This window comes from Myotis lucifugus, unplaced genomic scaffold, assembly GCF_000147115.1.
Source record: "Myotis lucifugus unplaced genomic scaffold, Myoluc2.0 scaffold_1148, whole genome shotgun sequence".
Taxonomy (NCBI): Eukaryota; Metazoa; Chordata; class Mammalia; order Chiroptera; family Vespertilionidae; genus Myotis; species Myotis lucifugus.
In genome coordinates, this window is record NW_005872196.1 from 61,172 (window position 1) to 73,285 (window position 12,114).

Consider the following 12,114-nt stretch of genomic DNA (forward strand, 5'->3'; position numbering starts at 1 on the left):
ACGCAGTGACGCCTTCTTGCAGCAGAGCCGAGGCGTCTGCGCAACTGCCTGCGGGCGATCGCGGGGGCCGGGGGCCGGGGACCGGGGGTCCGCCCCGCCCCGGGGGCACCCCGCCCCGGGGGTTCAGGACAATGGCTCCCCGGTTTTCGGTGCGTGTCCCACGTTCAGGAAATCATCATTCCTGTTTCCCCGTAAACGTCCGCGGGCACCGTCGGCCCTTATGCGCCGCCGCCCACCCCGAGACCCACCCGAGCCCGGTGCCCTCGGTGCCCGACAGCGATGGACGCCGACACGCGAGGCATTGCAATCCCCGCCCCGCAGAACCCAGAACCCAAAGGTCCCCCGTGGTTCCCATTCAGCGAGATCCCCCCCGCCGTTCCCTTTTTTTCTACTTTAAATTGTGCAAACGAATGCCAAGACCATCGATTCCATCAAAGTCGCCAACCACCAAAAAAAGGGAGGGGAAAAAAAAAAAGAACTTAGATCCCTTTATAAAACAAGAGCCTTTACTGGGAAACATTCGAATGTCTACCAATAATCCAGGGACGGGGGGAATAGCACTTCCCTGCAACACGAGTGAACAAGGATTCACCTCCCCCACCCGCACCCCCAAGAGTGCCCCTGGGGTGTCACGGGCGCTTGGGAACCAGGATGTTTGCATCTGCATCGCACGGGACATCGTCCCAAGCCCCAGGGGAAATTGCGCCCCGGATTCCACAGGCTCATCTGCATAGTGTTTTGCATACCTTTCCCTTTTTTCTCAATTGTCCGCTGGGGGATTAAGTGGCTCGGACCCCTTCCCCATCCCCCCAAGCTCGTGGCAAATGATCTCACACCCAAGAGACCCCCCTGCAGGGGTCGGTCACTGTGAAATGCTGGGGACCGTGTGCCTTGGGGGAGGTGGTTACAGTGAGGGGCAGAAGGAGAAGAGTGGGGGCCCGCTGCCCCCATCAGAAATATTCATATTAATCCTGCTCTGTTCACCCCCATGGTTCTGTTCTGGTTAGAGAAAAGCCCGTTCCAGCCCGGGATGGGGCAGTTTGCGTCGGAATGCAGCCCACCCTGTTTTTCCGAGAACCGCTTATCATCAGAGAAAAATTTAGCCTCGTGGCTGAAAGTACCTGGTGCCAGAGGCGCCTGGCCTTTGCAACCCGCAGCCCCTATGGCCTGGGATCTGGTCCTGGGGCGCCGGGAGGCACCGGCCCTGTGCAGACCAGCCCGCAGCCCGCATGGCCTGTGACCTGTAACCTTTCCCTCTGGCCTGCTTTTCCATACCTGCAATTCCTACTGCCGCACGTAATCTTTGTCCTTCTACCCAAAAGCAGCAGCTGGCTTATGGTGAGGGCGGGGGGTGGGGGGGATGGGGGGTGTTTGTGGCTGCCCGGCTGCTCTCCTGTGCTGCCCAGAGGACTGGAATCAGCGCTCACCTAGGATCCAACCCCGTCTCTGATCAGTGGCCTCAAGCAGTGACCGGCAGCCCGGACCCCTGGGTTGTCTGGTTACACCTCCACTTCCATCCCCTGGGCTCACCCTGAGCCCCAACCCAATGGTTATCTCCCCGAAGGGATAGACAGAGACAATAAAATATAATACGGCCGGCGTAAAGAAGGAAGGTTTAGGCTGAACCCTGGGAATGATCAATGTTGAACAGTTTTGACGACAAAAAAAAAAAAATTGCCCTTTCTAGTAGTTCTTTCATTTCAAGGGAAGTAACATGTGAAGGCGTTTAGAACGTGACACCCCCAAAATATGCCTCCCTGGCCTAGTGACGACTGCGAGGCAATGCCCTAGGCATAGGAAGTCCACTCCGATCACGGGGATGGCTAGGAAAACGCGATGGACAATCAATCAATCAATCAATCAATCGTGCGTGGATGGCTCTGTGGGCACGCACACTGAGAGAGCAGGAAAGCACACACCTCTACAGCCACACCCCCCCTCCCCCCCGGACAAGCCCTGGGGCACAGATGCAGGCGGACTCACGCTCTAGCTCTGACGGCAATGCCGCAATGCCTCCTTGGGCGGATTGGCTTCCGGTGCCTTCTTTTCCTGCCTGTAAGATGGGACAGAATTGTATGGATGGCAGTCGGTGATTGTTGACGATTAACTGACACACACACATTTAGAGCAGGGTCTAGATACGGACTACACGCTCTACGGGGAAAGCAGTATGGAGTTGCCTCAAAAAGCTAACCATGGAACTCCCGTTTGACCCAGCAACCCCACTTCTAGGACTACATCCCAAGGAACCAGAAACACCGATCGGAAAGGACATAGGCACCCCTGTGTTCACAGCAGCACAATTCCCCATAGCTACGATCTGGACACAGCCTCAGTGCCCATCAGCAGATGAGTGGATTAGAAAACCGTGGTCCATCTACACCAGGGGTCCTCAAACTTTTTAAACAAGGGGCCAGTTCACTGTCCCTCAGACCGGTGGAGGGCCGGACTATAGTTTAAAAAAAAAAACTATGAACAAATTCCTATGCACACTGCACATATCTTATTTTGAAGTAAAGAAAAAACAAAACGGGAACAAATACAATATTTGTATTTGCATGTGGCCCACGGGCCGTAGTTTGAGGACCCCGGATCTACACAATGGAATACGACGCTGCTGTAAAAAAAAAGAAGGAATTCTTACCATTTGCAACAGCGTGGATGGACCTGGAGAGCATGACGCTGAGCGAAATCAGTCAGTCGGAGAAAGAGAAATATCACATGATCTCACTCATTTGTGGAATAAAACGAGCAACAGAAACGGATGAACAAACGTAGAGCCAAAACTTCTCATCTTCAAAGCCTTTTTCCAAATACTAAGTAATGAGCAAGATGACACATTCAATAGGTGACATGTGGACCACAAGTTTCCCTTTTTCAAAAAACATGACTTGTTTATGGTAAGCTACGTACATATTTTCTTCTTGCTGCTACCAAATACCATAATTTTTTAAACATTTTTTTATTTTTTTAAAAATATATTTCATTGATTTTTTTTATAGAGAGGAAGGGAGAGGGATAGAGAGTTAGAAACATCGATGGGAGAGAAACACCGATCAGCTGCCTCCTGCACACCCCCCACTGGCGATGTGCCCGCAACCAAGGTACATGCCCTTGGCCGGAATCGAACCTGGGACCCTTCAGTCCACATTTTCTTCTTGCTGCTACCCTGAGCCAAACCGGTGAGGGCACATTTCTTTATTGATTAAGTTATTACATATGTGTCCTTATCCCCACAATACCCCCGCGTCCCCCCGCTCATGCCCTCACCCCCCGGGTGTCTGTGTCCATTGGTTAGGCCTATATGCATGCATACAAGTCCTTTGGTTGATCTCTTCCCCTGACCCCCACCCTCCCCTGCCTTCCCTCTGAGGTTTGACGGTCTGGTCGATGCTTCTCTGTCTCTGGATCTGTTTTTGTTCATCAGATTATGTTGTTCATTATATTCCACAAATGAGTGAGATCATGGGGTACTTATCTTTCTCCGACTGGCTTATTCCACTTAGCATAACGCTCTCCAGGTCCATCCACGCTGTTGCAAATGGTAAGAACTCCTTTTTTTACCGCAGGGTAGTATAATTTTTTTTTAATCTCTCCTACTCCTTGTGTCTATCTGCTCAAGGTCATTAACATAAGAATATTTAACAAAGGTGAAAGGCTTACCTTAAAAACGAAGGGTACATTATCTCTGTCCTTAATGATATACACCAGGCCTTGTGAAGAAAGTGTTTACAGTTAGTTTCAATTAGTGCAAGGAAACAAAGTTACTTTACCGCTTGCTGAGCAAATAAATTGTCTTTATTGTTTTCTCTGTCTTCACTGCTGTCAAGTGCTGACTGACTTGGCCCATTCTAGAATTCTCTGCTGTTTTAAATGTATACTTTCCCTTGGTTCTTTGGAGACAATTTTTTAAATCTCATTAACAAAGTGGTGGAAAATAAAATACGTCTGAATAGAATAAATACATAAATAAGTAAATGTTATTAAAACTTAAAAAAAAATAGAGCCAGAGGAGAAAAAAGATTTCAGAATATAATAGAAGTAATCCTGTTATTTGCAGATTTTTAATATTTCCTACAACTTGTGTGATATTATATACTATGTTAGCACAGTTTGGGTTACCATCATTATACTTAAAATCCTTTTTTTTCTTGAGATATTAATGTTCATTGGATGTAATATTATTATATTTCAGATTAAAAAAAAAACAACAACACTCTACAGAAGGGTTGGCCCTTAGGATTGTACCTGCTATGACAGGGGTCCTCCCACCTGGAAATGAACGAGCCCCGAGAATGTTACGCGAAGTGACGGAAACACGGAAGATCACCTGTTGATGGAATCCACGTATATGAGACGTGCACAATGGGCAAACCCAGGGGGACAGAAAGCGGATTAGTGATGGGTGGGTCATGGGGGAGGGAGGGGCGCTGGGTTCTCTTTACGGGATGGTGAGAACGTAGGGGTGTCTGTCAAACACTCACTGTGAGGACCCCAAACACACTGAACGGTGTGATTCTGAAGAAAGCAGGTTTCAGGAGGTGGGCATTCTAAGTGACTATTTTCAAAATTCCACTGGAGGGACCTTCTACAAAAACCCCTGCCTGGTGACCACTTAGGCTTGTCAAGGCAACTAAATCCGATCATACTGAGTGTAAACTGTCGTTGAAAAAAGTGAAATTGAGACCACAAAACACAAAGTCTTCTCCCAAGCAAGAAGAGATCTGAGCCCTGGCCGGTGTGGCTCAGTGGATAGAGCGTCAACCTGATGGACGGAAGGGTCCTGGGTTGGATTCCGGTCAAGGGCACATGCCCAGGTTGTGGGTTCCATCCCCAGTGGGGGGTGTGCAGGAGGCAGCCAATCCATGATTCTCGATCATCATTGATGTTTCTATCTCTCTCTCTCCCTCTACCTTCCTCTCTGAAATCAATAAAAATATATTTAAAAAAAAAGAGCCCTAACCGGTTTGGCTCAGTGGATAGAGCGTCAGCCTGCAGACTGAAGGGTCCCAGGTTCGATTCCAGTCAGGGGCATGTACCTTGGTTGCGGGCACATCCCCAGTAGGGAGTGTGCAGGAGGCAGCTGATCGATGTTTCTCTCTCATCGATGTTTCTAACTCTCTATCCCTCTTCCTTCCTCTCTGCAAAAAAAATCAATAAAATATATTTTTTTTTAAAAAGAAGAGATCTGAGATGGGTGTGCTGAAGGTACTGTGTTATCCTGGGACAAGGAGAGGACATGATGAAGAAACCCAGGACATCTGAATGAAGTATAGAGTTCAGTTAATAATAAGATTACAACATATTGGTTTAGAAACTATAACAAATGTACCACAGTGATGTAAGATGTTTGATATATATGTATACACACACACACACACACAGAGTGGCCACACACACAGAGTGGCCAGATTATTATGACCACCCCATCAGTACTTCATTGACACTTCCAAAAATACTGAATATTGAAAACTTCCTAAGCCAATCCTCTCAAGGTTTTATTATTATTATTATTATTTGCATAACTAATTCACTTCATTGTACTGATGGGGTGGTAATCATCATCTGGCCACTCAGTGTATATGTTACAGGGGATCTCTCTGAAATAATTATGTAAATATAAAACTGTTCTAAAATAAAAAAGTTAATTAAGGGGAGGAAATGATCAGAAAGGATTTTTAAAATGTCCTAGAAAGGTCGCCATACAAAGGAGAGGAAGACTGGCGGACAGGGATGTCAGGGAGACAACATCCTATGGGGGGATCTCTGTAATTCTTCTCTTTAAAGGAAGTTTTCAGTCCTTGGGATTTAGAGATGGTAACAGAGAAAAGGCAGACGCGCAAATGGCACAGAAAAGGTTGCTGGAGGGACTCTGTCCGTCCCAAACGCCATCCTGTATGAGGTCAACAGAAAGGAGACAAGAGGCTCCATGTGCAGTATCATTAGTTAATGAATGACTAACCGATGACATCAAGAAACTCGTAGAAGCCAATAAGGATTTCTTTACTAAGAAGGGGATTTCAGCCCCGGCCAGCGTGGCTCTGGTTGAGCCTTGACCTATGAACCAGGAGGTCATGGTTCGATTCCCGGTCAGGGCACATGCCGGGTTGCGGGCTCCATCCCCAGTGTGGTGCGTGCAGGAGGCAGCCGATCCATGATTCTCTCTCATCATGGATGTTTCTCTTTCTCTCTCCCTCTCCCTTCCTCTCTGAAATCAATAAAAAATATATATATATTTTTTTTTTTTTAAAAAGAAGATTTTTTACAGAGAGGAAGGGAGAGGGATAGAGAGTTAGAAACATCGATGAGAGAGAACTCTCTCTCCTCTCTCTCCTGCACCGGCATGGGGACTCGCAGCCCCGTATCCCTCTGGCTGCAAAGAACAAAGAAGCCCAGGCTCAGACCCCTCGGTGGAAACCCATCCCCCAGCCGGGACCCACCCCAGCCCCCTCCCCCACCGGAAGTGTGGGGACAGACAGGGGGAGGCTGGAGGACGAGAAGAAAGCAGTCACATTCCAACCACCAGGTCTGCAGAGTCTCAACCCCCCCTCCCCCAACGCCGGCCCCCAGGAAGATCTGCTCGATGGGCAAAATCTGCCTCCATCCCACCATCAGCCGTGGTGTGGGATCTTTTTTGAAAACAAAGCAGCAAAGAAAAGCAGGGAGAGCTTGGTGCACACACTGGGTGTTTCCTCAGACACCGGGGTTGGTTTTAGGGGGAAAGTTTGGGGGAAGAAAGGAGGAAAAGAGGATTGTCCCTTTTGTTTGAGGGCGGACTTCTGTCCTGAGGGTCTTTCTTAAACCGTGACACCCCGAGGCCGCGTTCACAAGCCCTTGATGGAAGGCAAGTGCTGGACTATGGCGTTTGCACTGAAATGGCAGCTAGACAGAGTCCTGCCCCGTCGTGAAGAAAAAAAAATAAATGTATGTGCTGCTCTGGGAAAATGAGACTTTCGGAGGGAGGGCGAGAAATCCTTAGACACAAAAGAAACACAACCCTCTTACAGCACCAAGGATGACATCAGGTTAATGTTAAAACGTAAAACAAGATGGGAAGGGGTTTTGTGTGGGCGACCCCGGAGGATCCCCAGGCTACCTCTGCTGCCATTAGGACATCTGTGCGAGTCTTTTGAATATATTTGCCTTAAAAAAAAACCAAAAGTTACAAAATGAAAAGGTTAAAAAAAAAAAGACAATAAAAATGTAGTTGACTTCACTAAAAAGCATTTCAGGTAACATGAAAATAAATATTTTTATGAAACAACAGCTTTGAAAATTTCATCCCAACGGCTCAGAATTAAAACAAGCAGAACTGAAAATCACAAAATTCTGAGACGGCAAACGATTTTGAGTTACGGACAAAAATAAACGCTGTGTCAGAATTATCGACAAGATAACTTGGTGAACGGGTGCCACGTGGGTAACCGTATGGGGAACGATACCCCAGAGACAGGGAAGGCCTTTTCAGGGCGAAATGACAAGCTCAGACGCGGAAATTCAAGGCAATGCGGCCGTGGGGACGGCGAGGTTTGATGCCTGCGCTCCTGGGAGCCCCTCATTCTGTTGAGGCGTTTCCTACCCCCACCCCTCTCGTCAGGGGCCGAAGGAGAACAGTGGGGACCAAGCTACCATGATGCGAGAGATGGATGTTAACCGCACACTTTCTGGCCTGGCCGGGGCTGGTGGGCTCCGGGACATGGGAGCCCCCACGGCGGAATGCGGCCCGCCCTCCTGTCCCGAGAACTGCCACCATCACGGAAAGATTTACAGCCTCCTGGTCCCGGAGGCGCCCGCCCTTTCAACCCCCAGCCCCTATGGCCTGTGATCTGGGCCCGGAGGCGCCAGGAGGCACCGGCCCTTTGCAAACCCCACCCCCCTCCCCCAGCCCGCATTGTCTGCAACCTGTAACCTTCATCCCTCGCATACTTTCCCGAGCCTGTCATTCTGCCTGCTGCACGTACGCACGTACCCTTTGTCCTTCTACCCAGATGAAGCAGCTAGTTTATGGGGGGGGGATGGGGGGAGCAGAGCAGATTTCCCCCATCTCGCCCCCTCCAGCCGGCAGGACTAGAATCAATGTTCCTCTGGGATGCGACCCTGTCTCTGCTGAGTGGGCTCCAGGAGCGAGAGGCGGCCGGGACCCCTGGGTTGTCCGGTTACACGTTCACAGACCGGGACACGGAGGCCCAGAGAGGTCGGCAACGAAACTCCAGGTCACACGGCCCCCGACGACTGAACTCAGCCACCTGGTTCTCCTGGCCTCGCTGTTCGGGCCGTCATGACTGTCCACGATGGGGGGTGGTGACCCCCTTCATCGTAAAGCTTCGTCCCACGAGGGGGGCTTGGCAAACCCGGACACAGGCTTTAACCAACCGGACGGTCACTCAACTGAGGTCCCTTTCTTTGCAGCCAGACTACGGTTTGAACAAAGGAAATCTACCCTCACAGGCTACTGGCCGTTTGAAAAACAAAACACGCGGTTGAAGCACAAACACTGTCCTTATCGTTATAGTCGAAGGGGGTAGACGTGTTTGGGGGACACATTTTGGGGGGACCCAGTGTCCCCTTGAGCAGCGGATAACTCGCTAATGTTTGCTCCTTCTCGGGTTTCACGGATTTGGAGGAATGGGGGAAGCCAGACTCAGCTTGGAACAAAGACAACGGACCCTCTAGCCTTTTTTTTTCTTTTTTTATGGGGATACTTCAAAGATAAGCGTTTACAGCCCCAAACCGGCAACAGCTGGTACGGAGATACCGAGGGGCCACGGACACCGAAGGAAGGGGTTCTTGATGTTGGGGATCCCGTGGATTCGCCTGATCAGCAGGGCCTGGGCCTGAATGATCATTCATTTGAAAACAGGCCTTGAACCGCCTCCCCCCTCCCCCCCAAAAAAATTATTGATTTCTGTGATTCTCTTCAATGTTGAAAATGAACAGTATGTGACCACACACTGACTGGATCATCATTCAAAGTGTGTAGACATTTTGGGGGGGGACACAACCTCTATATGAAACTCGAGCCCTAGCCGGTGTGGCTCAGTGGACAGAGCGTCGGCCTACGGACCGCAGGGTCCCGGGTTCGATTCCGGGCAAGGGCACGCGCCTGGGTGGCGGGCTCGGTCCAACGTGCAGGAGGCGGCCGATCCATGATTCCCTCTCATCAGTGATGTTGCTATCTCTCTCTTCCTCTCTGAAATCAATTTAAAAAAATAGTTTTTTTTTTTTAAAGAAGAAAGAAACTCAAGCCCCAGGAGAGAGCCGGGTGAAAACGGGGTGCCAGTTTTCAGCACAGAAGCCTTTCTCGGGGCGCAAGCTTTCCCTGCACCCCCGTGCGTCCCTGGGAAAGCTGAACGGGGAAGAGAGGCATCTCTGCGGAGGCCCCCTCCCCCATCCGGGAGCAGCGGGAGGGAGGCCCTGCTCCGAGAGCCCGGGGCCAGCTCCGGAAGAGGCCCCGCGCGGGGCGCAGGCAGGCCCCGCTCCTTCTGAGAAAGGCTCAGAGGCGGCCCGGCCTCAGGAAAAAATAAAAGGAAGAAAAAACACAAAAGACATTCTTCTGTTTCTGGCTTTTCAATGCCTTCTCGCCGCGTCCGGACTGGGGGCGAGAACACCCAAGACGGACAGCAAACGGCGCCAAGTCCCACCTACCGTCTGGACGTCTTTTTATTTTTATTTATTTTTTAAAATAGATTTTTGTTGAAATTAGAGAGGAAGGGAGAGAGAGAAAGAGACAGAAGCATCCATGATGAGAGAGAATCGGGGACCGGCTGCCTCCTGCACGCCCCCCTCACTCGGGATTGAGCCCGCAACCGGGGCCTGTGCCCTGACCGGGAATCGAACCGTGACCTCCTGGTTCAACCACTGAGCCACACCGGCCGGGCTAGACACCTTCTAAACGGTTTTGAGGGGAATCCGAAGAAAGCCGAGTTTGGGACACCTGACAATGACATGCCAGGTTTAAATTCCAGCGCCCACCGTTACAGGATGATTTGCTGAGTAGAGAGCCCCAGATCTCCCCGTCCCGTGCACGATCAAGCTACTCCCACACTCTAACTCAGGGGTCCTCAAACTTTTTAAACGGGGGGCCAGTTCACTGTCCCTCAGACCGGTGGAGGGCCGGACTATAGTTTAAAAAAAAACAAACTATGAACAAATTCCTATGCACACTGTCACATATCTTATTTTGAAGTAAAAAAACAAAACGGGAACAAATACAATATTTGTATTTGCATGTGGCCCGCGGGCCGTAGTTTGAGGACCCCTGCTCTAACTGAATAGTTCAGTCCTGACACCGCTGTTACCGTGTGCATGTGTGTGTGGGGGGTGGGGGTGGATGTGTGTGTGTTACACCCTACAATTGGCCATGCCACTAGCGAGGTCTCCTACAATTGAACCCCACCCTGTTACCCACGCCGTAGAGTGTCGGCTCCCACCAGGTGAGGGCTCAGTCCCAACAGATGGCTTTCGCCTCAGATGCCCATCCCAGGTCCGAGGGCCCCCAGGCTGTCCCCAGCTTCTGTCTGACATGGCTACCCATGGGAGGCTCCCCATGGCCTCCTGCCCGGCTGGGGTGGATTGACTTGCTAGAGTAGCTCACAGGGGTCAGGGAGATACTGACTCACCTGTACCCGCCCATTATGGGGTGTGGGGGTGTGGAGGGGTGATCAAGGGTACCCGCGGCCAGCCAGGACGACAGGCCTGGGGGCAGGTCTGGGAGGTCCCAAGTGGAAGAGCTCTTGGAAATAAGCGTGGTTTGAGGAGACGCGTGTGGGGGCCACGCTGACAAGGGGTGGACGAGCGGTGGTGATTTTTTGGGGGGGCTGGGGGCCAACTTGCCCGGACCACAGTGCCCATCCACGTGGTCAAACACCAATCTGGATATGGCTGTGTAAGTTTTTTTGTGTGGATGAGATGAACATCTAAAATCAGCAGACCCTGCCCTGGCCGGTTCGGCTCAGTGGACAGAGCATTGGCCTGTGGACGGAAGGGTTCCGGGTTCGATTCCCAGTCAAGGGCACAGGCCCGGGTTGCAGGCTCGATCCCCAGTGATTCTCTCTCATCACTGTTGCTTCTAACTCTCCCTCCTTCTCCCTTCCTTTCAGACATAAATAAAAATAGACATTTTTTTAAAAAGAATGCAAAACACAGACCAGTGGAGTAGCGAGCCCAGACAGGAACCTTTGCATGCAGATGAAATGACTCCGACAAGGCCGCAAAGACGGTTCTAGCGGGGAAAGGACAGCCTCTGTAGTGTGCTGGTGCTGGGAGAACTGGATATTCCCATGAAAAAAAAAACACAAAAAAACCCCCCAGCAAAATCATACCAACAGCCCTAGCCAGTTTGGCTCAGTGGATAGAGCATCGGCCTGTGGACTGCAGGGTCCCGAGTTCAATTCCGGCCAAGGGCACATGCTGCCCAGGTTGCTGGCTTGATCGCCAGTGTGGGGTGTGCAAGAGGCAGCCGATCAACGGTTCTCTCTCATCATGGATGATTCTCTCTCTCTCTCCCTCTCCCTTCCTCTCTGAAATCAATAAAAAAATAATTTAAGCCGAAACCGGTTTGGCTCAGTGGATAGAGCGTCGGCCTGCGAACTGAAGGGTCCCAGGTTCGATTCCGGTCAAGGGCATGTACCTTGGTTGCCAGTAGGAGATGTGCAGGAGGCAGCTGATCGATGTTTCTCTCTCATCGATGTTTCTAACTATCTATCTCTCTCCCTTCCTCTCTGTAAAAAATCAATAAAATATATAAAAAATAAATAAAATAAATTTAAAAAAAGCAAAACAAAAAATGAAGTGGGACCCCTTGCCTGACATCAAACCCCAAAATCAACTCACAGTGAATCAAAACCCTAAACGGACTCGAAAAGCACAATTGTCTTAGGAAACACCGGGCAGGATTTCATCACATGTGACATCTTGGCTCCGACCACAGAAGCCCAGGGGACAAGGCACGGAAGGCTCTTCGGGGCGCCACGTCGTCGAAGTTAAAGACGTCTGCGCATCCGACCCAGGCCCAGAGGGAACATATTTGCAAATTAAACGTCCGAGGAGACGTTAACATCCAACGTAGGGCAGTTGGCAAAAGCAGGTTTACCGTTGGGAGACAAACAGTGGGAC

General features: G+C 50.4%; 1 protein-coding gene across 1 annotated transcript in view; it reads right to left on the reverse strand.

Annotated features, from left to right (window-relative positions):
• The window catches only part of LOC102442032 (small nuclear ribonucleoprotein-associated protein N), a 36,204-nt gene extending 27,888 nt beyond the window's left edge, over nt 1-8,316 (reverse strand). The window contains exons 1-2 of the mRNA XM_023748099.1: nt 8,307-8,316; nt 7,903-7,909 (exon numbers count right to left, since the gene is read on the reverse strand). The gene's annotated coding sequence lies outside the window, so the exon portion shown is untranslated. The remainder of the gene's footprint in view (nt 1-7,902; nt 7,910-8,306) is intronic.
• Between the last annotated feature and the right edge of the window lie 3,798 nt (nt 8,317-12,114).